This window comes from Heterocephalus glaber, unplaced genomic scaffold (assembly GCF_053883595.1).
Source record: "Heterocephalus glaber isolate CG9 unplaced genomic scaffold, H.glaber_assembly_v1.0 deba00001543, whole genome shotgun sequence".
Classification (NCBI taxonomy): Eukaryota; Metazoa; Chordata; class Mammalia; order Rodentia; family Bathyergidae; genus Heterocephalus; species Heterocephalus glaber.
The window spans coordinates 3,668,690-3,696,025 of record NW_028258336.1 but is presented as its reverse complement, the minus strand read 5'-3'; the positions used below and the strand labels follow the sequence as shown (position 1 = coordinate 3,696,025).

At 37.7% G+C, this 27,336-nt stretch overlaps 1 protein-coding gene across 19 annotated transcripts in view; it reads left to right on the top strand.

Annotated features, from left to right (window-relative positions):
• The window catches only part of Erbin (erbb2 interacting protein), a 129,027-nt gene that overhangs the window by 17,264 nt on the left and 84,427 nt on the right, over nucleotides 1-27,336 (top strand). For all 19 annotated transcript variants that reach the window (XM_087189541.1, XM_087189532.1, XM_087189534.1 and 16 more), the window contains one exon: nucleotides 24,168-24,215. The gene's annotated coding sequence lies outside the window, so the exon portion shown is untranslated. The remainder of the gene's footprint in view (nucleotides 1-24,167; nucleotides 24,216-27,336) is intronic.

Here is a 27,336-nt window from a genome sequence, read left to right as displayed (position 1 = left end):
GGGGGGCATGACCTGGAAGGGTATTTTCTTGGCTCAGGCTCCTGCTTTTGCTCTCCGCTTCCTGGCTGCCATGGTTGAGCACCTTACCTTCACCATGCTCCTCTGCCATGCTGTTTCTTCCTCAGAGTCCATCATTTATGGACTGAATCATCTGATATGTGAGCCAAAATAAATCGCTCCTTTAAGTTGCAGGTGTTGGTTATGCAATATTGCCCCACTGAAAGAAAAGTGACTAATATAGCATATTTCTTCTTCTTTTCAGTGAAAATATATTTTTTGTTTAGTTTATTTCTAAACAGATTTTGGAGGATAACAACTGCTATTATGGGTCTCTTTCAGCAGTTGTATTCTTATGTGGCTATTTAAATGGAGGGAAGCAATTGATTTTTCATGTTTATTACCTTTAACACTATGGATGACTTTTGGAAACTCCCTAATATTTATGCTTGTATTTCCTAGGTGTAAAGCTATAGATTTACTAGTAGTGTGTTTTATTTTTGGTGAATTATAAATATATTAAACAGTATGTTCTAATATTTTATACTTTAACATGCATACTAACAGGTACTTTTAAGAACAGTTATTATAAACCATCTTTTCTTTTTCTTTTTGGTACCAGGGATTGAACTCAGGACCTTGCATTGCAGGGCAGGTGGCGGCACCACTGAGCTAAATCCCCAGCCCTATAAACCATGTTTTTAACTGAAGAAATCTTTCCTTAATTTCCTGCCATTACTTTATATAATCATTCAACATTAGGATAAGTGTGATTAATTTATTCTTCAGTAAGGGGTAGGTGATTTTTACTGCTGCTCATGGGCTTCCTGCTGCTCCTGGGCTTCCATGAAATCAGGCTGCCCTTGCCTTCTCTAGCATTGTCTGGCTGTGGAAGTGGAAAAGGATAGAAGGAATTTACTAAATTGAATATTAAAAAAAAAAAATCCTTGGATTAATTCTTCTAAGTAGAAGTTCCCTTTTTCTTCTGGTCATTAACTGCCCCTTGAAGTGTCTCTGAGGAGGATCTTTTGAACATTGTTTTTCCCTTTTTGATTTTTGTCGCTTTAAAAGCTAAAACATTCTCCTTAAACTGCTTAATATTTACTTTAATGCATATTCATGATTATATGTAATATATACATTGTATATCATTTATTTTGATCTTTGATTATAATAGTAAATGATCTTGCTAACATAATGTTATATGTGTAACAAATCTTTGTCACTACTTATACCATTTATAGGTTAATTTTTTTATGGGTTAATTTTCTATTAGTTTGTATGTTTGTAAATTGTACATTGTAGAGCTAGGCATGGTGGCTCAGGCTTGTAATCCCAGCACTTGGGAGACTGAGGCAGGAGGATCACCATAAGTTCAAAGCCAGCCTGGGCTACACAGTGAGTTCAAGGCCAGCCTGAAGTACATAGTAAGAACCTGTCTCAAAAAAAAAAAAATTTAACTTACCATGTTTAAGGACAAATAATACTTCATTGTACATATATATTCTTTGTCATATATTAAAATTATTTAAAATAGGATCTCCAGCCGAGTGTGGTGTTACATGCCTGTAATACCAGTACTCAGGAGGCTGAGGTAGGAGCATCGCCTTGAGTTTGAGGCCAGCCTGAGCTACATAGTGAGTTCAAGGCTAGCCTGAACTACATAGTGAGACCTTGTCTCAAAAAAGCAAAACCAAACAAAAACATAGTATCCCCATATATTCAATTTGATTATTTTGGGGGAAAGAAGGTTGCATATTTTTAATAGTTTTTCTTTACAATAAGATTTCAGATGGCTTTTAATAGGATGTGGATACATAGTTAATAGAAACAGAAAACAAGATCCAGGGAAGCAGTGAAGAAGTATATAACTTTAAGTAATGTAGCATAGTTGCTTTTGGAGAACATCAGGTTTAGCTAAGCTTCCTTAGAGCCAAAATTATTACCCTAAACAAATCACAGATTCTCTAGAGAAGGGAAAATTTTTCTTTGGATTGAATTCTAAACAATTTCTAAAATGTGCATTCCCTTATATAAGAGGTATTGAGTAATGAATGGGCAATGTTATTGTCTTAGTTACTTCTCTATTCTTCTTTTCTTCTATTTATTTTTTTTGCTGAGACAAAATACTTGACACTCAAAGAGGAAAAGGTTTATTTAGCTCACAGTTTGTAGAGGTTTCAGTCCATAATTAACTGGGTTCAAGGCAGATTGGCATGGGAGAGAGGCAAGGCATTACAGAGGAGAAACAGTTCATGGCAGAGGGAAGGTAGCAAAGCAAGCAAGAGACAAGACAAGTCTCTTTTCTGTCCCTTATATTGTATCTAGGCTACTGGGATTAGAGTGGTGCCAAACCAATCAGTGGACTGATTTAATAATCACCCATCCTTAATCATAGACTCCTTAATCTAAGCATTGCACCATGAATGAATCACACATTCTATATTCAGCCATCACTGATAAAGCCCCACATATGACTGCATGAGGCTTTGGAGGGACATCTAGACACAAGCCATAACAGTTATTGGCAATGATTTTTCAGTATGTATGTACATCTCTCAGGCCTTCTCCATAGTAGTTTTCTTTTTTCTTTCTTTTTTTGGGGGGTGGTAAAATATTAAAAAACTCAAGGAAGATGGATTATGTATGAAGATAGTCTAATGTATTTCACAAGTATAGATTTTTGGCTTTTTGTACTTTTTATTTTTTGTACTCTTAACTTCATCTAAGGATAAAATAAACATGAATGGATGTAATATTTTTTACACTCCTAAACATTACTGTTCAAATTTGAACTGTTCCTACCTGGGTACCAGACAGTTTCAAAATGATGTACTAGAATTCTGTTTTGCTTATAGATGCTCTAGAAAGCAGTTGAAGAAGTGGTATGTTTATTATCATTAAGAAAGTTGAGAAGTCCATTCTTTTTCTACAACAGTTAATTGTAAATATTATGAAACTTAGTTTTCTAAGGAGTCATGTTTCAATTGCTCCTGAATTGGATGTACTTTGCTGAGACCACTTGAAAACACCAAAAATGGGGGCCGGAGATTTAGCTCAGTGGTTCTGTCGCTTGTCTTGCAAGCACAAGGACCCAAATTTGATCCCCGGTACCAAAAAAAAAAAACACCAAAAATGTGCTAGAGAATTTGGATGTGGTGGCACACCCCTGTAATCCTAATGATTGGGGGCGGGGTGGGGGGGGCAGGAGGATCACAAGTATGAACCTAGGCTGGGGAATTAGTCACTTAGTGAGACCCTGTGTCAAAAATAAAAAAGACTTGGGAACGTAATTTGGTGTGAAGACTCTGGGCTCAATCCTCAGTTTTTAAAAAAAGTGCTAGAGATGATTTTGACTTGGGAAATTTTTATTTTTTTAGCACTAGAGATTGACTCTAGGGGTCTTCCACCACTGAGCCCTTTTTATATTTTATTTTAAGTCAGGGTTTTGCTGAGTTGCCCAATCTGTCCTTGAATTTGTGAGCCTCCTTGCCTCAGCCTTCTGAGTAGCTGGGACAGGCGTGCAATTGCCATGCTCTGCTAATGTAAATTTTCAAGTGTTCAAGTCATGTTGCCCATCACATGTTGGTGCTAAAATGGAAAAAGATAATCCTTAATCATAGTTGCAGGAAATATGTAACTTTGAGCAGGATAGATAGTGTTCCATTTTGTTTGATTGAATTAGCTAAAGCAAGCAAACAGAAAAACATACCTCCAGGTAATTTAAAGCGGTAACTTTTAGTGAAGCATTACATTTAAAGTACATGACTGCATATTGGAATATCAATGCTACTGACAAAAGTCATAATTCTTCTAGTTAGCCATTCCTTTTTTCACAATAAGTTAAATTCTATTGTAAATCTTTTGAGACAAGGTCTCGCTGTATAACCCAGGGTGGCTTTAAACTCAGCAGCGATCCTTCTGCCTAAGCCTCCCCAGCGTTGGGATTAAAGGCATGTACCACCATGCCCTTCATAGAACAGTCATTTTATACATTTGGAATTCATTTGGTACATATGATTGTCCTGGATCCTAATTCTTGCTGTCATATTACATTAGAATGTGGGTTTTGTGAAGGTAACAATCACAAATTAAGTGTGTGCTGGGCTATAGCAGAATTTTATTTAGAACTAAATGACAGTGACAAGCCAGTGAAAACCCTTAGTTTAACTTTCTTCAGAAATTTTGTTGTCAAGCAAAAATAAAGTTGGGACCATTAGAATGCTACTTCTAAAGACTGCTCACCTCTTAATGTGTTTTTTATATCTGTTTCTCTCTGTGGTGGCTTGTTTACTATACTGTCTATTATTTATTGTGTCTCATGTTAGAATATAAGCTATATAAGGGCAAGAACTTCAGCTGTTTTGTTCTCTACCTCTTTTGAACAGTATGTGGCACATAAGTACATAATGAAAAAGAACATACTAATATTCAGAATTTCATTTGTGGCTGAGGATGTAGCTTAGTAGTAGAATGTTGTCTAGCATGTACCATGAAGTCCTGGGTTTATTTTCCAGTGCTGCTAGGAAAGGGATATTTCTGTGAAAAGAAATGTCTGTCATGAAATATTGATGGTATATTTTAGAAGAGTGGCACCCTATAAAGGAGGAGCCTAGAGGAAAAGCCACTGTTGGCTAGGTCTAAGGGATCAATGTTACTACAGTTTGTCTTTTCTGAAACTTCACCATAGTCCTACAAGTCACACTACTCTACCTATGGACTAATTTTACTAGCGCTTATTAATTAATGGTTTAAAAAAAAAAGTAATAGTTTGTGGGAAGACTAATTTGAATAATTTCCTGAGTTTTTTTTTTTTCTTTTGGTGCTTTGAACAATTTTTTTAAAACTAAAATGCCATACACTGACTTTTATTTATTATGATACATCTTTTCCCCATGGTGATTTAGAGGATCTTCAAACCAATATAAATATTTCATAAATATTTGGCCATTTGGGTTTACACCTGCACAGTGCCTCACATCTTTCAGCAAGAGAAACAGTGAAGAGTAAAGACTTGACCCAATTAACTAGGTACAATGAGAATCTCCTCCATATATTTGTTTTTCTAAGGTAAAAGCACCACATACCTGTTCAATTAAGAAAACCATCCTTACAACACAATGATTTTTTTGTTTAGGAAATACATTCTAACAACTCTGGCTCCTTCCCATTGGTTCTTACAAAGTGTGCTTCTCTGGGTGGGGCAGGCTGGCGACTCTTTTTGAGTGTTTTGTATGCTCACTAGCACATTAATCCTCTTGTCAAGTATCTTGCTCTTTACTTGCTTGTTTACAACAATGCTAAGGGCATGCTGAGTAACATTGTAGACATAGTTTTGCCATGGTAACATTTATGTGGCATTTTAAACATAAAGCATAAAGATGCATCCCCAGCCCATTTTAATTTTTAAATTTGGAACTGGGACTCCCTAAGTTGCCTAGTTGGGCTCAAACTTGTGACCCTCTTGCTTCAGGCTCCAAGAATGCTTGCATTTAAGTAACCCTTATGTGGTACCTAATGCTGTGTCATGATACCTGTGGCATCTAACTCCCTTCATCTCATCACACAGGCATTGTATCATCTCATGTCATAAAGAAAAGGGTGAGCTCACACACACACAATAATGTAGAGACAGGGGCACATTCACGTAACTTTTATTACAGTGGATTATTATAATTGTTCTGTTTTATTATTAGTTATTGTTAATCTCTTACTGTGCCTCATTTGTAAATTAAATTTCATCATAGGTGTGTACGGGTGATGGTTTATCTTGGTTGTCAACTTGACTGGGTTGAGAGACTCCTAGATCAGTGGTGAAGCACACTTCTGGTGTGTCTGGGAGTGTGTTTCCAAGACAACAGGTCAGCAAACTGAGGGGAGACCTGCCCAGAGCGTGAGCTGCACAGGAGCCTGCATGGGACAAAAAGCAGCAGAAGAAGGCGCACACATGTGGGCGCAAGCTCAGCTCTTCACGAGCAGGTGCACTTTTAGCTGCTGGCGTTGCCCATGGATACCGGACTCCAGCTTCTTCAGCCTTTCTGTGTGGACTCATACTAGCAACTCTCCAGGGGGTCGTCCAGGCCTTTGCCTCAGACAGGGGCTGCAGCCTTGGTAAACCCTTTTGCTCTTTGGCTTCCAGCTTCTCTAAGTGGCTCCCTCCGGCTCTGATCATGTGAATCAATCTAATAAATCCCCTCTTATAGCTACATGTACCTTCTATTGGTTCTGTTTCTCTAGAGAAGGCTAATATAGTGTGTGAAGGGGGGAAAAAACCCTCGTACATAGAGAGCTTGGTTTTTATCCCCAGTTTCAGGCGTAGCTGGGAGTCTGGGAACATATCCCCTCTGAATAAAGGGCGACTACTGGAATAGCTAATCTTCATAAGCAAAAGTGAAATAAAGCACTAATTCAACAAATGTTTCTGAAGAACCTACTGTGTACCAGGCACCAAGGAAATAGCAGGGAACAACACAGACAAAAATTTCTAGCTGAGTATGGTGGCACATGCCTGTCTTCCTAGCTATTCTGGAGGTGGAGGCAGGAGGATCACAAATGCCAGGCAAGCCTGAGCAACTTAGCAAGAGCCTGTCTCAAAATAAAATTGTAAAAGGGCTAAGGATGTAGCTCATTGGTAGAACACTTACCCAACATGTGCAAGGCTCTAGGTTCAATCTCTAACATCACAAACAAACAAAAACAAGGAAGAAAAATTTCTCCCCTCACAGCTTCGAGTGGAGAAATGCACCAATAAAGTCAAAATAATAAGCACCATCTGGGGTCTTAGGGCAAGAGAGCCTCTGACGCACTGGCCATCCTGCTGCTCTCTGCTTGTTACCACTTCCCTACACCGAGATGCTGCTGTCCTCTCTGGGTGATTTTTGGTTTCTCTTAAAACTCTGCAGTTTCCAAATTTTCTACAGTGAGCATCTCTCATGTTTTGATCCAGAACTTATTTTTAAAAAATATTTTATTAGTACCTGTTTGCAATATAAAATGAATACATCCATCGTGGGGAGTAGGTACATACACATATTGTGCCACAGAAAAGAACTTACTAAGAGAAAAACCCTGACAAACTAGAAGAGCAAAGTGTCAAGAAATCCAGACCGCTTTGTGAGGATGGCTGACCAGACACCTGCTGCCACCTCCCTCTCCTGCACAGAGAAAGTGTTTGTAGAAAACAGCGTATGAAGCTTTCTCTCTTGAGAGACTCTCCCTCTCTTCTCTTGTTCTTGAGCTCTTCTGACACATTCTAAAGCAGCTTATTTCAGAGTTTCATATGGGTGTTTTTCTTCAGTTTTTTTTTTTTTTTTTTTGTACCAGGGGTTGAACTCAGGTCCTTGTGGTTGCGCAGCAGGCAGTGAAACCACTGAGCTAAATCCTGCCCAAATATAACTTTTTTTTTTGGTACCAGGGATCAAACTCGGGTCCTTGCGCTTGTGCAGCATCTGGCGAAACCACTGAGCTAAATCCCTGGCCCTAAAATAGCTTTGAGGTGCAGGTCAACTGGGCAAATGGAATTCTCTGGTTATTACTCTCAACCAGCATTTTTATTTTTTTAATCAATTTTTTTGCCCCTTTGAGACAGGGTCTCACTTTGTTGTTCAGGCTAGCCTTGAACTCACTATGTAGTCCAGGCTGGTCTCAAAGTCAAACAGTGATCCATGTGCCTCAGCTTCCTGGATACTGGGATTACAGGTGTGTGCCCACCATATCTAGCCCTTCAGCCAACATTTTTGGAGTTCACTTTAAAACTTTAAAAAATGTTTTAGTAGTGAAATTTTAATACAAATTTGATTTTCATTGTGAGATTGTTATTTTTGATTTTTTTGTTTTTACAGAAAAAGCAGATTTAGGTAAAGGTTAGGGTTAGGTGATTTGAGGACTGACATGTAAGCAATAGTGAATTTCTTATATTTGCTTTAAAGTAGTTACTTAATAAGTTGGCCTATGTTTCATTAATTCTAGAAATTTATTTTTTTTAGACTGAGTGTCACTCTATAGTTCAGACTGGCTTTGAACTCACAATGTAGTTCAGGCTGGCTTAGAATTTACAGTGATCCTTCTGCCTCAACCTCCCAAAAGCTGGGATAACAGGTATTAGCCACCACACCCGGGCTTAGAAATACCTTAAACTTTTGACTTTTGTTCCAGTATCAGTGGAGGAAAAAGAGGATGACACTGACTAGTGATCCCTCCCCCCAGGCAAGGTCTCACTGTGTAGTCCAGGCTGCTCTTAAACTCACTAGCCCCTGCTGGCCTCTTAAATGCTTTGATTACAGGCATGTGCCACCACGCCCAGCTAAGACTAATGATTTTGAGGAATAATTGAAATCACCTAGGGCCCTCTTTTTTAAACATACATACTTGGATCACACTTTACACCCTTTGAGGCAGAATCCTTCCAGTTGGTAGCCAGGCAGAAATGCTTGAATAAAATCCTCAGATGATGCTGATGTAGTCATTTGATTAAGATTACTTAAATTCTGTTCTTAAAGAATAGATCATTTTGCAGAGGAAGGAAAACTATGTGCTTGAAATAACATGGACCAAGTATGTACAGTAGTCACAATAATAATAATGATAGCGTCTATAGGGCACTTAATCTGTGCAAAGTATTTAAGTTTCTGTAGACATTTGCACTAGTCTTGCCTTCCAGCAGCCTATTCTCAATACAGTACTTGAATTTTCTTTTCTTCCATGATCTTTAAACTCACAAAGTAGCCCAGGTTGGCCTGGAATTTGTGATCCTGCTGCAGACTCCAGAGTTCTGGCATAACAGGCATGCACCACTGCAACTGGCCCCAAAGCAGTTCCCTAACATAAATTATGCATCTCCTAACAAGGGTGACTTTAGTTAATCAGACTTTTTACTAATTATCTACTGCAGTGAAATAAATTGTCACAAATTTAGTGAAGTGCAATAATCAGAAAGTCATTATTTTTCCCTGTCATGATTCTAGGGCTTGACTGCGCCTACTGGTTGGTTCTTGCTTAAGGTCTTGGATGTTTGCATTACATGGTTGCTGGGGCTACTTTTCTCACATATCTGGTGGTTGATGTGCCTACATGCCAAGGTCTATATAAGCCAGAGCTGTGGATAACCTCAGTAAGACTTACGTTTCCTTATGACAGGTGGCTGTTACCAGATACCCTGCTTCTAAAAGTGCCTCGGCAACTAAATGTTACCGGGTTCTGGGTTGCTCATCTTCTAAGAGTTAGATTCCAGGTTCTTCTCATCTTGAGCAAAGAATTGGATGAAATGAGCAAAAAAAAAAACCACTGGCAAAGTTTATTCAAGAAAGTAAAAGTGAAGAGTGGGAAGAAACTGGCTCTGCAGAGTGAGCTTGGGCAAAGTAAAGAGAAAAAGTGGGTGAAAGCAAAAATAAAAGTACATGCTGTGTCTGGGAAATGCAGTGTGGGCTATTGTGGGAAGTTAGGATAGCGAGTTCTTCATAGCTCCCCTCTCCTTTTATGCCGTCCAGATCTCAGGAAAGCGCACAAGAACTTCTACATAGGGGTCCTGAGAGGTGGTGCTGGGATTCCACACCTCAGGCTGATGGCAGGTCTGGAGCATCCTATTAAAAGCCTACTTGAGGGCCGGGATTTGGCTCAGTGGTTCTGCTGCCTGCCTCGAAAGCGCAGAGTCCTGAGTTCAATCCTCTGTGCCAAAAAAAAAAGCCTGCTTGAATTTTTTTTTTTTTTTTTTGGTACCAGGGATTGAACTCGGGTCCTTGTGCTTGTGCAGCAGGCGGCGAAACCACTGAGCTAAATCCCCGGCCCCCTGCTTGAATTCTTGCAAGAAGTCCATCAGGAGTTTGGGAAATGTTCTGTGCATGTGTCCAGATTTTGTAATTTTTTTTTTTTGGTACTGGGCATCGAACTCGGGTCCTTGTGCTTGCACAGCAGGCGGGGAAACCACTGAGCTAAATCCCTGGCCCCAGATTTTGTAATTAATAGGTCACACCTAGTACCCCAGCCAGCTTTGCCACCCTACTCTCCTGTCTCAGCTGGATTCCAAGGGCAAATAGATAAAAGAAAAAGAGCAAAAAGCCCAAGTAGAAACTGTTACCACCCTTTTCAGCCTAGCCTGAGAAGTCATATCCTTCACTCTTGTTATATTCCATTTATTATAAATATGTCCCTCAGACCAGGATTTTTTACAGTAGAGGGGAAAAGTATTCCATTCTTAAGTATGAGAGAATTTATAGAAATGTTACCACATGCTGTATTTATTCTTTGCTTTTTTGATGCAGAGTCTCACTTTGTAGTGCAGGCTGGCCTGAGACACTTGGTGATCTTCTTGCCTCAGCCTCCTGAGTGCTAGGATTATGGGTGTGTACCACCACGCCCACCTTACCACACACTTCATAAGCTAGTGGAGTCTCATTAGGGATTAAGTTCAAAAGTCATTGTATATAGAAGGTGTCATGATGGAGATCATTGTAATCTCAAAAATAACTAGTTTGTTCTGAGAAAGGTAATTATTTTTTCTACTGAATGTCAGTTAACATGTATTTGGCTTATGTCCAGGGCCTCTTGTACAAAAAATATATTTAAATACTAGAATAATTTTAAAGCAAGGTGTTTGTAAGACTAAGAGGCTCTGTGGAAAAGTGATATCCATATCAAATGCATTTTAAGACCTTCCATTTCCTGAATGAAAGAACAGGCAGAATCACTTGCATTATTTAATTTTTAAATTTAAATTTTGGGAAGAATGTAGAGCTCAGTTCTCTAAATATGTATGTGAATGATGTGACTATTTTCACAAATCTTTGTTTTAAATAACTTTGAGAAAAATAAAAGCTCTTTTGAGTCACAAGATTATAAAGCTTGTGTAGCTTTAATAGAAAAGAACTCCTTCAATTTTATATTAGTCTTTGTGTTGGATGTTCATATATTGTTGAATATTCATACATTATGTTTGTGTTGGATAGTCACATAACAGTTACACTATAGGCATCCTCCATAGAAAAATTGAGATTGAAGAAGTGAGATCCTGTGTTCAGGATCACAGAAGGGTAGGGTAAATGAGAGAATCTAGCCTCAAATGTAAAACGGTATTATTTCAAAGCCATTTTCTTTTGTGTTCACCCACAATATTGCTTCTTATTTGCTGTCATGTTTTAAGTAGAAGCTCCTTGAGGCAGGACCTGTTACATCTTATTTTTTCCCCTTTTTAAACCTTTTTATTTTATTTTTGATTGGTGCATTTTAGGTGTACAACACATTTACATTTCTCATTGGGAACATCTTATTTATCTTTATATCTTTAGTGCTTTAGATTTCAGCACCTAGTAGTAACTTGGCAAACTGTCAGCTGGGCACGCACACCTGTAATCGTAGCACTCTGGGAGGATGATGGAGGATTGATTGCAAATCTGAGCCCAGCCTGATTTACTTAGCAAGACTGTGTAGGTCAGTGTGAAGGCCCTGGTTTTATCCCCAGTATGGCCCCCCCCCCCCCCCCGCCAAGTTTGCTGTATATTGTAATTTGTATCAGAAAGACAAATGTAGCCATTCAACATTAATTTGGCTGATTCCATTTGTGATTTTAATCTTGAATTGCTATTTAAATGATAAGGTTGTACCCATGCAGTCTAGTAGCTTTTCTTTTTTTGCCAACAGCTCTAAACTAATTGGGGTATCATAAAAAAGGTAAGTGTCTAGCAGTGACTGTGACAATTACAGATATTATCTTGTTTATATGACTGGTCTTTTCATTGTCTAAAGTGTGTGTTGTGTCAAATCTTCATGGTTAGGTCTCTGACTTCTGAACACAAAAATTCCCATGTAAGAAGAATGGGTATTGAACCCTTCAGGGTGGATGGAGACAGGTGATTTACAGAATAATTGCTGATGATATTTACATTAGACTTTTCATTTATTGGAAGAAATTTATTTTCTAAACTTTCAATTCAGAGGTTTTGGTTTAAGTAAAGTGTATCAATACGATTTTTTTTTTTTTAATGAGAGAAACCAGTAAAATAGGATAATATGAAGGATGTAGGGTCTTATGGACATTCAGAGGTTAAGATATAGTTGGCCTCAGAATCATATTAGAATAATTAACTAGAAAGCCATCAGGGACTCAGGCCCAACACTCTTTCATACTTTTTTCTCTTCGGGTGACTTCTTTTTTTATGTCCATGCAGTAGAAAGCAGCCACCCCCCAAAGATTGTCGCTTCAGATGTTACAGTTCTGCTGACTACAGACTTTAATAATATCTTTCAGTCTCACATATCCTGGGGTGAAAGAAAATGCTCGACTGGGTCGAGCCTCCTGCCCATTTTTTTCCAGTGTGCTACAACCAAATGGGGAGGAGAGTATTATCTGATATTAAAATGTATGTTGGGGGAAAAATAGGTGTTAGAAAAGGGAGTTGGGGGCTGCTCCCTTTCAAATGAGAGAATAGCCATCACAGGAGAGCTGCCGAATTTGGTGGGTTGGTTACTTGCATATGTGTGCTTGCCAAGTTGCATCTCCCTAAGGGCTGTAATTTTAAAATTTGCACCAAAGTGCTTTATTTGCTCATGTTGAACTTTTCTTAGAGAAAGGAGGAGTAATTATGAATTAAGGGGCTATCCTAAAAGTCTCTGCTATGTATTTATTTTTGATATATATTGAACATTTTGGTATAGCAGAAATCTCAGTATTGATAAATGGTTCCTGCGTATGGGCCACAGTGCTTTATTGGAGGAAGACAAAAACCCACATGCAAGTTAGTGTTTTCTCATCTGAAATTAAAAGGGTATTATATGAGTCCTTGACTGTTGTAGACATTGTGTAAAATGTTCTAATACTTGCTCAGAATCACTGATGTTGTGAGAAGACTATTACACTTTGACTCTTAAGACTTGGTGTCTAATACCTCTCATTTGTCTTGCTTGTATTTCAGTGTGTGTACTAAGTACCCTGCAGTTTCTACATAGACATTTAAAGAATGTTTGTTGCTGGGCATGGTTGTGCACGCCTGTAATCCCAGCTACTCTGGAACCTAAGGCAGGAGCAGAATTACAAATTCAAGGTGCTCGCTTGGAATCCAGCTCAAGGCCCAGAGGTTCAGTTTCCAGTACTGATGCATGTAAAAATAACTTTAAAGTACTTTAAAAATAATTGTTTTTGTTTTTGAGCTGGGGTCTCTGTCAGGCTGGCTGGCCACCTACTACTGGGCTTAAGTGAATCTTCTGCCTCTGCCTTTTGAGTAGCTGAGACTAAAGGAATTCATCATCATGCCCAGCTCAGAATAAGTTTTGTTTTGGTTTTTTTGGTACTGGGGATCGAACTCTGGTCCTTGCACTTGCACAGCAGGGGGCGAAACCACTGAACTAAATCCCTGGCCTCAAAATAAGTTTGATTAGAAGATTCTTAATGTTTTTTCTTCTCTTCCTCTTTACATCTGTGTTACTATTTTACTTAGAAAATAAATGAGTCTTCACCCCTAGGAATGTTTAGGGTGATTTTAACAGTATTATGGCTGTTATGGCTAATGTAGATCTGAATCCTGCTGAAGGTGAAAGTTCTTAGAAAGAAGATTTCCAGCACATGGTGATATTTTAAAGGCTTATTTAACAAATGTTAATAATCTTTAAAATCCTTTAGTAATAGGTGGTTGCTTTGCAAGGTCTGTGATAGTTATAATAATTTCTAGCATAAGTTAATCACTAAGCAAACAACATATTTCAAGCTGGCTTCTCATTGTTTTCCTAATTCCTGCTTTTTTTTCTGTTGTTTCCTCATGGTTCCTTCTTTTCCTCTATTGCTTTTCTTCTTTTGAATTTAGGGAAAAATAGACTTACAAAGAAGTTTACCTCAAGAAGTTAGGGTGTGGGCCGGGCATTTAGCTCAGTGGTTTTGCCACCTGCTGCGCAAGCACAAGGACCCGAGTTTGATCCCTGGTACCAAACACACACACACACACACACACACACGCCCACAAGAGAAGTTAGGGTGTTATTCTCGCATGGTGGTGCACACCTCTACAGCACTCTGTGACCCTGAGGCATATGGATCGAAAGTTTGAGCAACTTAGTGACATACCAAGAACCTGCCTTGAGAAAATGAAAAAAAATGGAAACAAAGTCTTTGTAAATAGAGAGGGGTGGAGGAGTTGAAGGGAGGGGAGGGGAATGGGGAAAAAATAAGAACCAAGATGCATTATGTAAAGGTACAGTTCCCAATGAGAAATGTAATTGTGTTGTATACCTAAAATGTACCAATAAAAGAATTTAACCAAAAAAAAGAGAAAAAGATATATTATGTAAAGGTACAAATCTCCAATGATGAATGTCATTATATTGTATACCTAAAATGTACCAATAAAATTAATTTTTAAAAAAACCTACCTTAAAATGGAAAGGGCTGGGGATGTAGCACAGCATGAAGGCCTTGGATTCAATCCCTAGTTCCACAAAAAAAGGAAAGGAGGATTATTTCATCCAAGTGAATTTATATTTTAAAAGAGATTGTTTGAAGAGGGCCCAGAAGAAATAACTAGTAGTGGAGTTTCATGCACTGTGGCACTCAAATCAGGTCATGCTTTTTAGAAGGTCTGGCTCAGTTTCTAGGACTACAAACAAACTGCATAAAAACTTTTTTATTTAGAACACCAGTTAAAGAGCCAAAGAAGTAATTAGTATTTTGAAGTGGGTAGGTGGAATGAGGGGTCTGTCATAAGATAAAAAACATCACCCGAGCAAGCATTAGTTTCAATAATAAAGTTGTAGAAAGGTAAATTGAGAATAGATTATAGAAGTTTGGGGATTAAGTAATTAAAAAAAATTTTTTTTTTTTTGTACCGGGGATCGAACTCGGGTCCTTGCGCTTGCGAGACAGGTGGCGGAACCACTGAGCTATATCCCTGGCCCAGTAATTTTAAAATTTTAGAGTGGAAAATTATTTTAATGAAAAGATTAGGTGCTGAGTTGGATTAGAAATGTTTTGAACCTATTATGTTAATACATGAAAGTGGTGTCCTAATATTTTTCTTTTAGAGATATTTTTTAAATTGAGGTGTACTTTACATATCATACAGTTCATCTTTTAAAGTTTACAACTCAGTAGCTTTTCATATATTTACAAACTTGCACAGCCATCATCATTCTCTAATTCTAAAACAGTTACCAGTCCTTCACAAAAACTCATTCATTGACATAACTCCCCTTTCTTCCCTGGCCTCACTAACCTGTCTCTATGAGTTTGTCTATTCAATTTATTTCATAAAAATTAATTAATATATGACCTTTTGTATCTGGCTTCTTCAACATAGCATAATGTTTCTTGTGTTTCTTTTTTTTTCCCTTTTTTTTTGTGCTGGGGATTGAAACCAGGGCTTTTGCACTGAGCTATGCCTCCAGCCCTTTTTACATTTTGAGACAGGATCTTCTTGCTAAGTTACCCAAACTAGGTTTAAACTGGTGATCCTCCTGATTCAACAGGAGTACTAAGATAACAAGAATACACCACCACACCTGGCTCCAATTTCTAATGTCTACCCATGTTGTGTTATGTCAGTACTTTGTCCCTATAAAAAGCTGAATAATATTCCACTACTATAGAATGTTGTATGGATATACAACATTTTGTCTATCACTTCATTAGTTGATGAACCTTTGGGTGTTGTAACAGTTCAGTGTTCATTTTGTGGGTAATGCTGCTATGAATATTAGTTACAGGATTTTTGGGGGGATGTGTTTTCAGTCTTCTTGGTTATATACCCAGGAGTGAAATTGTGGGGTTGTGGGGGTAACTCTGTTTAACTTTGTGGAACTGCCAGTGCATTTTCCATTCCCATTCCCATCTCCAATGTATGAGAGTTTCTACAGCCTCAATATATAAATACGTAATTTTTTTTCAGTACTCTGGGGATTGAACCCAGTACTTGTTCATGTAAAGAAAGTGCTCTAGCACTGAGCTACACCTCTACCCCAAATTCTAATATCTCTATATGCTCCCTGATACTGGTACTTGTTATTGCCTGACTTGATTATAGTCACCCTAGTAGGTATGAGTGATAGTTTTGATTTGTACTTCCCTAATGACTAATAATGTTATTATCTTTATGTGCTTTGGGCCATTTATCTTTGGAGAAATGCCTGTTCAAACTCTGTATTTGGATTACATCTTTTACTTTCTTATTGTTGAGTTTGAAGAGCTATAAATGTATTCTGGATACAAGTCCATTATCAGAATATGATTTGATATTTCCTCCCATTCTATGGGTTTTTTCAACTTCCGGTCGTGATAATATTCTTTTTAATAATAATGTGCTTAGTGTTTGTTTTATATTTGAATATGACACTGATAGTTTCTTTTTTTTTCATTAAGTTTATTGGTACATTTTAGGTATACAATACAGTTACATTCATCATTGGGAACTTGTACCTTTACATGATGTATCTTGGTTCTTATTTTTTCCTTATTCCCTTGCCCTCCCTTCAACCCCCCCCCCCATTTACAAAGACTTGGTTTCCATTTTTTTCCTTTTCTCATATTTTTTCCTTTCCCTTGTTTCCTTTACCCTACTCCTTTAGACCTTTTCTTCCTATTTCACATTATCACTTAAACATTTTGATCCTTATTTATACTTTTAGTTTCTAACACTAGAGAAACTATTCAGTATTTACACATGTGATACTGACAGTTTCTTTTTTTTTCCCCCCATTAACTTTATTGGTACATTTTAGGTATACAATACAGTTACATTCATCATTGGGATCTTGTACCATTACATGAGTATCTTGGTTCTTATTTTTTTTTCCCTTCCCTTGCCCTCCCTTCACCCCCTCCACCCTTCCCTATTTGCAAAGACCTTGTATCCATTTTTTTTCCTCTTCTCATATTTTCTCCTTTCCCTTTTTTCCCTTTCCCTTTTTTCCCTTCCCCTACCCCTCCCAATTCCTCTGCTCTTTTAGACCTTTTCTTCCTGTTACACAATATCAGTTATACATTTTTTAAATTACAATATTAAGATCTAGGAGACATTACCACAGATTTTACAGAATTTAAAAGGATATAGAAAGAATATTACAAAAATCTTTTTTGAAATAAATTTGACACCTTCTAAGAAGTAATTTAGACAATGAAACTAACTCTGGAGGAAATATAAAATTTGAATAGCACCTTTTAAAGAAAGTATATTCCTAGCTTGAAAACCTACCTATATGACAACAGCAGGCTCATAAACATTTTAACTGATAAATTATATCAAGCAATTAAAGCAGAAAAAAGAAGAAACACTTCTCCCCTCATTTTAGGAACTCAACATTGTGCTAATCCTAAAACTGGATAAAGATAATAGAAGAAAAACATAGAAATTTGTTTAACAAAACAAACTATTAGAAGTCAGATCTGGCAGGATGTAGAAAGTGGTTTTATTATAGGGATGGCAATGTTGGTTCAGCATTGGAAGATCCACCCCCAAAAGTAATCATTTTAACAGGAAAGGAGAAAGCCATATGATCCTGTCACTAGTTGAAGAAAGAGTATTGGACTAAATTCTACAGCTGTTCATGGTAAAAGCTATCAGGAGACTAGAAGTAGAACAGAACCTTCTCAACAGATCAAAGACATATACTCCATACTTCCAACAAAAACTCCTTCTATGAATGGAGACGATACAATGCTTTCTCCCTAAAGTGGGGAACAAGGGCATATATGCCTACTCTTCATCTGTCCATTAGACTTTGAAACATAGGTCTAAACCAAAATAGTCTGGCAATAAAATGACACAACTAGGATAGGATTGGCACGGCAGAAGCAAAATCTTCATATGTAGATGAAATGATCATCCACAGAGAAAATACTAAGAAATCTCTAGGAGCCCCTAGAACTTGTACTTGAATTTAGCAGGATTAGAAAACACAAGGTATATATAAAAATTCAGGTCTGTGTATACTTGCTATAAATGAAGAACTGGATATTGAAATTTAAAAGTTATGTAGGAGTACAAAGGACCCAGAAAAGCCAAAAACAAAACCAAAAACAGTGTTGGAAGACGTTTAGCACCCAATTTTAAGACTTCTTCTAAAGCTACAGTAATCAAGGCAGTGTTGGTGTAAGGAAAGACAGATCATTGCAATAAAACAGAGAATCTAGAAATAGAACCACACATATATGGTCCACTGAGTTTTGAAAGATTATTTAACATTAGCATTTTATAGAATATAAACTCAATTCAAGAGCCGAGGAAGAGACATTGTCTTCAGCAAACAGCACTAGAACACCTGGTATCCGTATATAAAAAATTAACCTCAACCCTTTTTTTCCATACATGAAAATAACTTGAAGGGATCTATGAACCTAAATAAGAAAGCCTAAAAGTATAAAACTTTAAGAAATTATAAGGGAAAATATTTATGAATTCAGGGTAGGCAAGAGCTATCTAGGATACAAAAACCATGATGTATAAAAGAAAAAAAATTGATGAGATTCCATCAAAATTTAGAACTTTAAATGACATCATTAAAATGAAAAGTAGTCCTTAAACAGACCAAATTTACAGTGCATATAACCTATGAGCAGAATATATAAAGAATTCTTAGAGCTCATTAATAGACAACCCAATTAAAATGTAGACATAAGATGATAAATAGCCAGTATAGCGTAAGGAATGGTGTGCAACTCTAGAATCAGAAAAATACTAATCAGTACAATAATAGGATTGAATTATACACTCATTAGGGAGATGAAGTCAAAAGTTTTAAAAGCCTTGTCATGACTTTTTCTTTTTGTTGGATTCTCCCCATTTGTGTTTAATTTGTCACGCCCAATGGATTCATTCTGCTGGGTTTCCTGGGGTTGTGATCCCATTGTCTTTTCCTAGGGTACTGTTTAAAATTTTTTGGAGCGCCGGTTTGGTATTCATGAAGTTCCTGAGGTGCTCTTTATCATGAAAGCATCTTATTTCTGCATCAATTTTGAAAGATAGTTTTGCAGGGTACATCAATTCGGGTTGGAGGCTGTTTTCCTTTAGGGCTTGAAATACATCACTCCAAGCTCTTCTTGCCTTGAGGGTTTGCATTGAGAAGTCTGCTGTGATTCTGATGGGCTTTCCTTTGTATGTGATTTGTTTCTTTTCTTTCACTGCTTGCAGAATTTTGTTCTTCTGTTGGATTTCTGGAATCCTAACTATTATATGCCTATGTGTAGATTTTTTTTGATTAAGGTTAGCTGGAGTTCTATATGCCTCACTTATCTGTATGTCAGGTTCTTTTCCTCTCCTTGGGAAGTTTTCTGCCATCACTTCTGTGAAGAGTTTTTTTATGTCATCTGCACTCTTCTCCTCTTTCTTCACTGACTCCAATCAGTCTTATGTTATTCTTCTTTGCATCATCTAGCAGCTGCTGGATTGATTTCTCATGTTCCCTTAAATTTTAAAGCAGTTTTTCTTTTCCTCCTCACTAATTGCAATCTTATCTTCTATATGTGAAATTCTATTCTCACATTGGTTCATTCTGCTGCGCATACTTTCGGCGGAGTTTTTAATCTCCTGGAAATCTGTTTGTATCTGCTTTACGGATTCCATTTGTTTCCTATGTTGGGATTCCATCATGTTTCTCAGATCCTCTATTTTTTTATCTGTGTCCTGTCTAGATTTATTAATCATGTCTTGCACCATGAGCAAAATCTTTGCTATTATCTGAGTAATTATTTCTGATTTCATTTTTCCCAGATCCTCTTTTGTTGCCAGTTCAGAGAGTCCAGGTGGTTGAGTATCAGAGTGTTCCATCTTGTTTCCCTTTGGGGTTGCTGTAGGTGATCTGGAAGTCTGTTTTTGAGGCTTGTTTACGTGTCTTCTCATTTTCACGGGGGTGGGGGGGTGGGATGTGCTTCTGGCGCCCATGCGGCCCACCTTCTGTGCCCTATAGGAGCTTGGGATGGCAGCTCGGGAGCCTCCCTCCAGGTGCTGGGACTGGCTGAGCTTCACTGCCCTAGGAGCCTGGGATTGAGGTGGGGAACCCCCTTCCGGGTGCTGGAACCCGCTGAGCCTCTCTGCCCTAGAAGCCTGGGATGGAGGCGGGGAGCTTCCTTCAGGTCCTGGGACTGGCTGAGCTTCACTGCCCTAGGAGCCTGGGATCTGACAGTTTCTTAATTGAGATATTGTTCCTCTATCTGATTTACTAAGTTCTTTTAAAATTAAGAATGATTTTTGAGTGTTTAGATGCCCTTTGGTGTTTTTTGAAAAGATCTGTTTTCTCCTTTTGTACCTATTTGTGTGATGTATTGTTAATAGATTTATTAATCTTGGCTTTTCTACTACCATATTACTGCCTGAATAACTAAAACTACAGGGCACACCACTGAGTCCAGCTCTAATTAAAAATTTTTAAAGAATTCTTTTTTTTTTTTTTTTTTTTTGCTACCGGGGATCAAACTCAGGACCTTGTGCTTGCAAGGCAGGCGCCGGAACCACTGAGCTAAATCCCCAGCCGCTTAAAAGAATTCTTATATGATAACATTGAGATATTAGTGTCAGTTATATTGAATTTGTGAAACGAGATTGGGACATTTTCTTATCTTTCTTGTAAGTCCTGAACCTTGTAATCTGATTCCATTTTTAGAAACTTTGCAAATATGTGCATATTGTCTTTTAAGGAATAATTTTTTCAATTTTTATTAGTACATGTTTGCAGTACATCATAATTATATTCCTACTGGGGAGTTGGAACATGTACATATAACACATCTTAATTCTTTTCTCATCTGCTTTCCCTCCTCCCTCTTTCAATCTCTTGGTCCCTTTCCCATTTGCAAAAGATGTTTCCTATTGTCTTTCTCTCATTTTTCTCTTTATTTATATTTTTAGTTTTTTATATAAGAAACCATGCAATATTTTAGTATATGTGCTGCCAAAGTGAGCATGTAACCATGCAACATTTAAGCTTATGAGTCTGATTTATTTCACTTAACATTATGAAATCAAGGTGCTTGAGGAATAATCTTGACACACTTTATCCATGATTTCATCCACATTTTCTATTTGTTTGTGGGTTTTTAAAAACTTGATAGTGTCTTCCTATGTAGTTCAGCTTGGCCTTGAACTCACTATGTAGCCTAGTGTGGTCTTGAACTTGCAGTGATCTTTCTGCCTCCTGCTTCTGCCTCACAGTGCTGAGATTACAGGTGTACACCACCATATCTGGCATATTTTGTTTCTTGAGCAAATTTTATAACTTACATTTTTATAGGAAGAAGTCGTTCATATTATAAAATATACTATTTCTTTGAACTTAGTTTAAGACCGCTGTCCTTACCAAACGCTCCGAGGAGCTGACTATAGTGAAGCACACCCAGGGATCCCAGCGGTGCCTCCAGAATGTAAGGCCAAGGGCCTTACCAGATGCTCCAAGGAGCTGACTGTAGTGGAGCACACCCAGGGATCCCAGCGGTGCCTCCAGAATGTGAGACCAAGGGCCTTACCAAATGCTCCAAGGAGCTGACTGTAGTGGAGCACACCTGGGGATCCCAGCGGTGCCTCCAGAATGTGAGACCAAGGGCCTTACCAAATGCTCCAAGGAGCTGACTGCAGCGAAGAACACCGGGGAAGGAACACACGGGACAAGTTGGAAAGTGAAACAGACCTTAGTCTGGCCAGATGGCACTCCCAAAGCAAAGTAGCTTAGAGAGGCGTCAGTCCAGAGTTCAAAGCTCTTTGTATAGGGGCTTGCAGGGAAGTTAACAGGCGAAATTTACAGAAGAAGGAACAAAGTTTAGTGGTCTTACATTTGTATGTTAATTAGCCTGACAGGTACTGATAGCAGATGCTTTGTAGATTGTTCTATAGATAGTGGTGTGTGTGGGGGGGAGAGTTGGATAATTATGGCTGATACGGATCTTATCTAGTGTCCTGGAACTAAGAAGCATCTTTATCTATTTACTCACATTCAGTCACAGTTGGGGCTAGGGGAGTTTTATGATTACAGAGTTATGCAGTCCTACATTAGTAATTTTTAATTTTAAAAAAATTCTTTTTATTTGTGCTGTTAAACTTTAGTTCTCATTCCTACTGGCATGTTTCATGTCATTAGATCCTTGAGAAATTATGCTTTATGTCGTTATTCCACTCCCACCAAAAGTAGAATAATCTCTTGGATCCATTCTTTTTTTTCCCTCTCTTTCCTACCCCCTCTTCCCTTTTCTCTCTCCCCTTGCCCTTCACCTTTCGCCCATCCTTCTGCCCTCATCCCTTTGCTTCTCTCACCCTTTCCTTCCCTCTGCCCAGCCCCATCCTGCCCCAGGCCTCTGAGGCACTCCCTGCCCTTCCCTTTCTCTTCCTTTCCCTTCTCTTCCCCCTCTTATCTCCCCTCCACTCTCTCTCCAGCCTCTTCACCTCTGGGGTAGGTCCTTGCTTCCTTATTCTTCAATCCCCCCAGTGTTTTGCCTCTCCACTAAAAGTGGTCTAATCAAGCTATCAGTGGTCTTTATGTTAACAAACAGTAGCAATTCTAAGTCTTTATTAACAGCTTTTGTTAACCCTTTCCTTAAAACATTTTATTTGATTATCACAGTTCTTTTGAGGGTTTTTCTTGCCTCATTTGACTGCCTTTCTTCAGTGCCCTTTGTTAGTCTATCTCTTCTTTCTGATCCCTAATTTTATGTCTTTGATCTGTTATTGGACCTGTTCTTTTTTCTGTCTACCCTCAGACTTCTGATGATTTCACCTAATTTTTATTGCTTTAAATATTATGTATGAGCAGATGTGTTTCAAATTTATATCTTCAGCTCGGATCTTTTTTCATATCTCTAAATTTTCATATCCAACTTCTTAGGGTTCACCCAGGCAGGTATCGTTCAGGTGTTTCAGAATAAAGTTCTAAAAGCAAAAATACAATTGCATTTATCTCCAGCCTTGTAGCAGCTCCATTCTCTGTGGGAGCAAACTGAAGGACATGAGATGTACTGGCAGTCTTTGCTTGCTATACACAAAAGTGTCGTCCCCCCCCCCCCCCCGCCCCAGTATATGTGGCATGTGATATATGTAGAATTTGTTGAGAAGGTTAAATAAATCAAGTCTTAAACCATTTAGCACAGAGGAAAATAGCTTGATGTATTGAGAATCACTGGTAAAATTCTGAAACGTGTGTTATGGATATCATTTTGAATTTTTAAGGAGAAGGTACACACTTATTAAGACCCTTGGTTTGGGTTTTAGGCTGTCTCACTTTCAAATGTGTTGGCTGTGAGTACAGAGTGTGGAAGTGATGGACACAAATACAAGAATTAATTTTACCACATACAGTACCAAGAAGCTGAAAAATAGTCAGGAATTTAGGGTTAGTTTAGCTACTCAACAGTGTTGTTAGAGACTGCTTGCTCAGTTTGTCATTCTATTCTGTCAGCCTTATTTATCCACAGACTTAATCTTCATGCTTGTTGACTTATGGTAATAGGATAGTTGTTGCAGCACTGGACATCATATATAGATTGAAGGCTAGAAAAATGGAAGATTACTAGTTTCAGACACATTTGTTCCTGTTTATCAGGAAAGCAAATGGCTCCTTTTCTACCTCCTAAGCAGATTACTAGATACTGTACAAGTCCTTGATTTCACTTGTGTTGCCTTTCCCTTGTCTCCCCTTGGCCTAGAAAGCCAGGCATTTAGCTGGGCCTGTTACTACACTGAGTAGATTCTTAAAAGTGGAAATAAATTTAATGAGTAATTATCAGTACCTGTACCAGAGACTGATCAAAAACTACTAAATTTACATATAATTGGTGATTAGAGTTTATGTGTATGGAAAAATTTTATTTTTCAGAAAAATGAAAAGTATTTGTTTTTTGATAAAGGATCTTAGTAGTTTACAAGTAAATATATTAAAACAACGTATTTAGTTAGATATTCACAAATATGTGTGAGCACATGTGCTTGTATATATGTGTGTGTGTGTGTGTGTATTTTTTTTGGGGGGGGGATCAAACTCAGGACCTTGAACTTGTGTGGTAGGCACTGGAACCACTGAGCTAAATCCCCGGCCTATGCTTGTATAATTTTTAAGAAATGAGCATTAGGGTTTGACTATTTGCTTATAACTATTTTCAATTTATAATGGTCAGTTTTTAAGAATTTCATTTTAACATTTGATGTAAATTACAAATTAAAGGAGATGTTCCTTAGTTATAAAAAATACATTTTTAATTAATTTTATTTCTCTTTTGCTTTCCATAGCATGTTGACTCAATTAAGAAACATCAGGGAGATTAATTCAACCCAGCGGTAAGTAGCCTTAATTTCTTTTGTTAGAAAGTTTTCTGCTTATTTTTTTATTAGTACATGTTTGTAGTACATAATGTTTACATTCATTCTGTGGAGTTGGTACATGGACATAACACATCTTAATTCCTTTTCTTCTTATTCCCCTTCCCTCTCCTTCCATCTCTTGATCTCCTTCCTATTTGAGAAAAATTTCTCTCTCTTCTTCCTATTATTTATCCTTTATTTTGCTCTTTTTTTTTTTTTTTGAGACTGGGTCTCACTGCGTATATGAAGTTCAGGCTGGCCTTGAATTTACTAAGAAAGGAAGAAAGCAAATTATTATTATTGGCAGATGTCATGATCCTCTACATAGAAGATCCAAAATATTCCATCAAAAAGACTGTTAGAATTAAAAACCAAATAATGTAGCATGACACAAAATCAAAATGCAAAAGTCAGTAGCATTCTGTTCACCAGTAATTGATTAATCTGAGGAAAAAAGTACTATTCATAATAGCACCAAGAAAAATTACTTAGGAATTAACTTAACCAAGGAAGTGAAAGATCTCAACAATAAAAACTACAGTATTCTAAAAAAGGAAATCAAAGAAGACATCAGAAAATAGAAAGACATCCCCTGTTCCCTTTGTTCCTTTCTGTTTTTTGTGGTACTGGAAATTGAACCACTTGCAAGGCAGGTGCAGTGCCACTGAGCTGAATCCTCGGCCCTTCCTTTCTTATATATATATATCTCTTGTATTTTACTTTTTTCTTGTCTCATTGCTCTTGCTAATAGTTTCAAGAACTGTGTTGAACAGGAGTGGTTATAGTGGACATCTTGTCTTGTTCTTGATTTTAGAGGAAAAGTTTCAGTTTTTCCCCATTAATATGATGTTGATAGTATGTTTGTCATAAATGGCTATCAGACTGAGATAGTCTTTCTAGGCATATTTTCTTAAGTGTTTTTATCATGAAAGGATGTTAGATTTTGTTAAAGGCTTTTTCTGTGACTATTGAGATGATCATGTAATTTTTGTCATTGTTGCTGTTCGTGTGATGATTTGCATATATTGATTTGTGTATGTTGAACAATCCTTGCATCCCTGGCTGGGATGAAGCCTACTTGTCACACTGTATGATCTTTTTGATGAGTTGTTGCATTCTGTTTGCCAGTATCTTTCTGAGGATTTTGGTGGAACTGGGGGTTGAACCCAGGGCCTCATGCTTGCTGGGCAAGCACTCCACAGCCTGAGCTAAATCCACAGCCCCGTTAATTGAGGATTTTTCCATCTATGTTCATTAAAAAGATTAGCCTGTTATTCTCTTTTTTGGTTAGATCCTTGCCTGGTTTTGAAATGAGGGTAATGGTAGCTTCCAGGAATGACTTTGGATATACTCCCCTTTCCAATTCATTAAAAAGCTTAAGGAATATTGGTGTTGGGTTTTTTGTTTTTTTTTTGGTACCGGAGATCGAACTCGGGTCCTTGCACTTGCGCAGCAGGCGACAAAACCACTGAGCTAAATCCCTGGCCCTGGTGTTGGGTTTTTAAAAAATTAGACCTTCAGTATCATTGCCTATTACTGAATTATTCCAGATTTTTAAATCTTGGTTCAGTTTTAGTAATCATATATATGTAGAAATCAACCTGTTTCTTCTGAATTCTTCAATATATTGGTGTACAGCTTTTTGCAAAATGGTTCTTAGTAGTCTTTTCAATTTTTAGCAATGTCTAATGTGATTTTACCTTTTTCATTTCTAATTGCATTGATTTGTGGTTTTCCTTTCCTGTTTTTGGTTAGATCTGCTAAGAGTTTGTTATTTTATTTATTCTTTTGGAGAATCAACTCTTTAATTCATTAATTCTTTGTATTTTTCCCCCTCTCAATTTCATTGATTATGATGATTTTTTTTTTTTTTTTGGTACCAGGGATGGAACTCAGGACCTTGCACTTGCAGGGCAGGCATGATGCCACTGAGCTAAATCCCCGGCCCTATGATCTGATTTTTATAATTTTCTTCCTTAGAGTAACTTTGGGTTTAGCTTGTTCTTGTTTTTCTGGAGCCTTGCGGTGTATCATTAAGGTATGTATTTGGCCTTTATCTTTGTCTTAATCACCTTTTCATTGCTGTGACAAAAAACCTGACACCCACAAATTAAGGGAAGAAAGATTTATTTTAGCTCATAGTTTGTAGAGGTTTCAGTCCATAGTCAGCTGGCTTCAAGCCAAGGTTGCATGGCAGAGGGGAAAGAGTCTATGGTGGCATAGGTAACAGAGAGCTTTCCTTTTTTTCCATTTTATTTCATCCAGGCTATTAGCCTGTTGGTTGGTGCCACCCAAACACAAGAGGGGTCTTTTCTCTTCAATAAATCTGTTATCCACACCCAGATTTATGCTAAACCAATCAGCAGGCTAATTCAGTATCACACAACCATGATCCAGTTAGCTCTCAAAAGTCCCACCTGTGAGTGAGTGCATGAGCCCTTGAGTGGCTATCTAGATATAAACCTTAACACTGTTTTTGTGATATGGACACTCACAGATATAAACTTTTCTCTTAGAACTGCTTTCATTGTGTCCTGTAGTTCCAGTATGTTCTACAGCATTATCATTTAGTTCTAGAAACTATTTTGTCCCTGATTTCCTCCATAACCCATAGTTTATTTAAGAAAGTATTGTTTGGGGCCAGGGATTTAGCTCAGTGGTTCTGCCACCTGCCTTTCAAATGCAAGGTCCCCCCCCAAAAAAGAAGAAAGAATGTATTGTTTGGTGGCACACACCTGTAATCTCAGCACTCAGGAGGCTGAGATAGGAGGATCATAAGAGTTCAAGGACAGCCTAGGCTACATAGTGAGTTCAAGCCCAGACTGAAGTACAGAGCGGAGACCTTGTCTCACTACCTTCTTCAAGAGTGCACAGTATTATTTAGTTTCCATGCATTTGCATTTCTATGTTGTCTTGCTGTAGAGTTCTAATTTCATTGTGCTATGAGCTATGATGATAATATGCATGGTACAGTTTCAATTCTTTTACTTAAGTTTGCTCTATTGGCTAGTATGTAGTCTATTTTGGAGAAAGTTCCGAGTGCTGCTGAAAAGAATGTGTATTTTGTTGTTGGATGGAACACTGTAGATAACATACT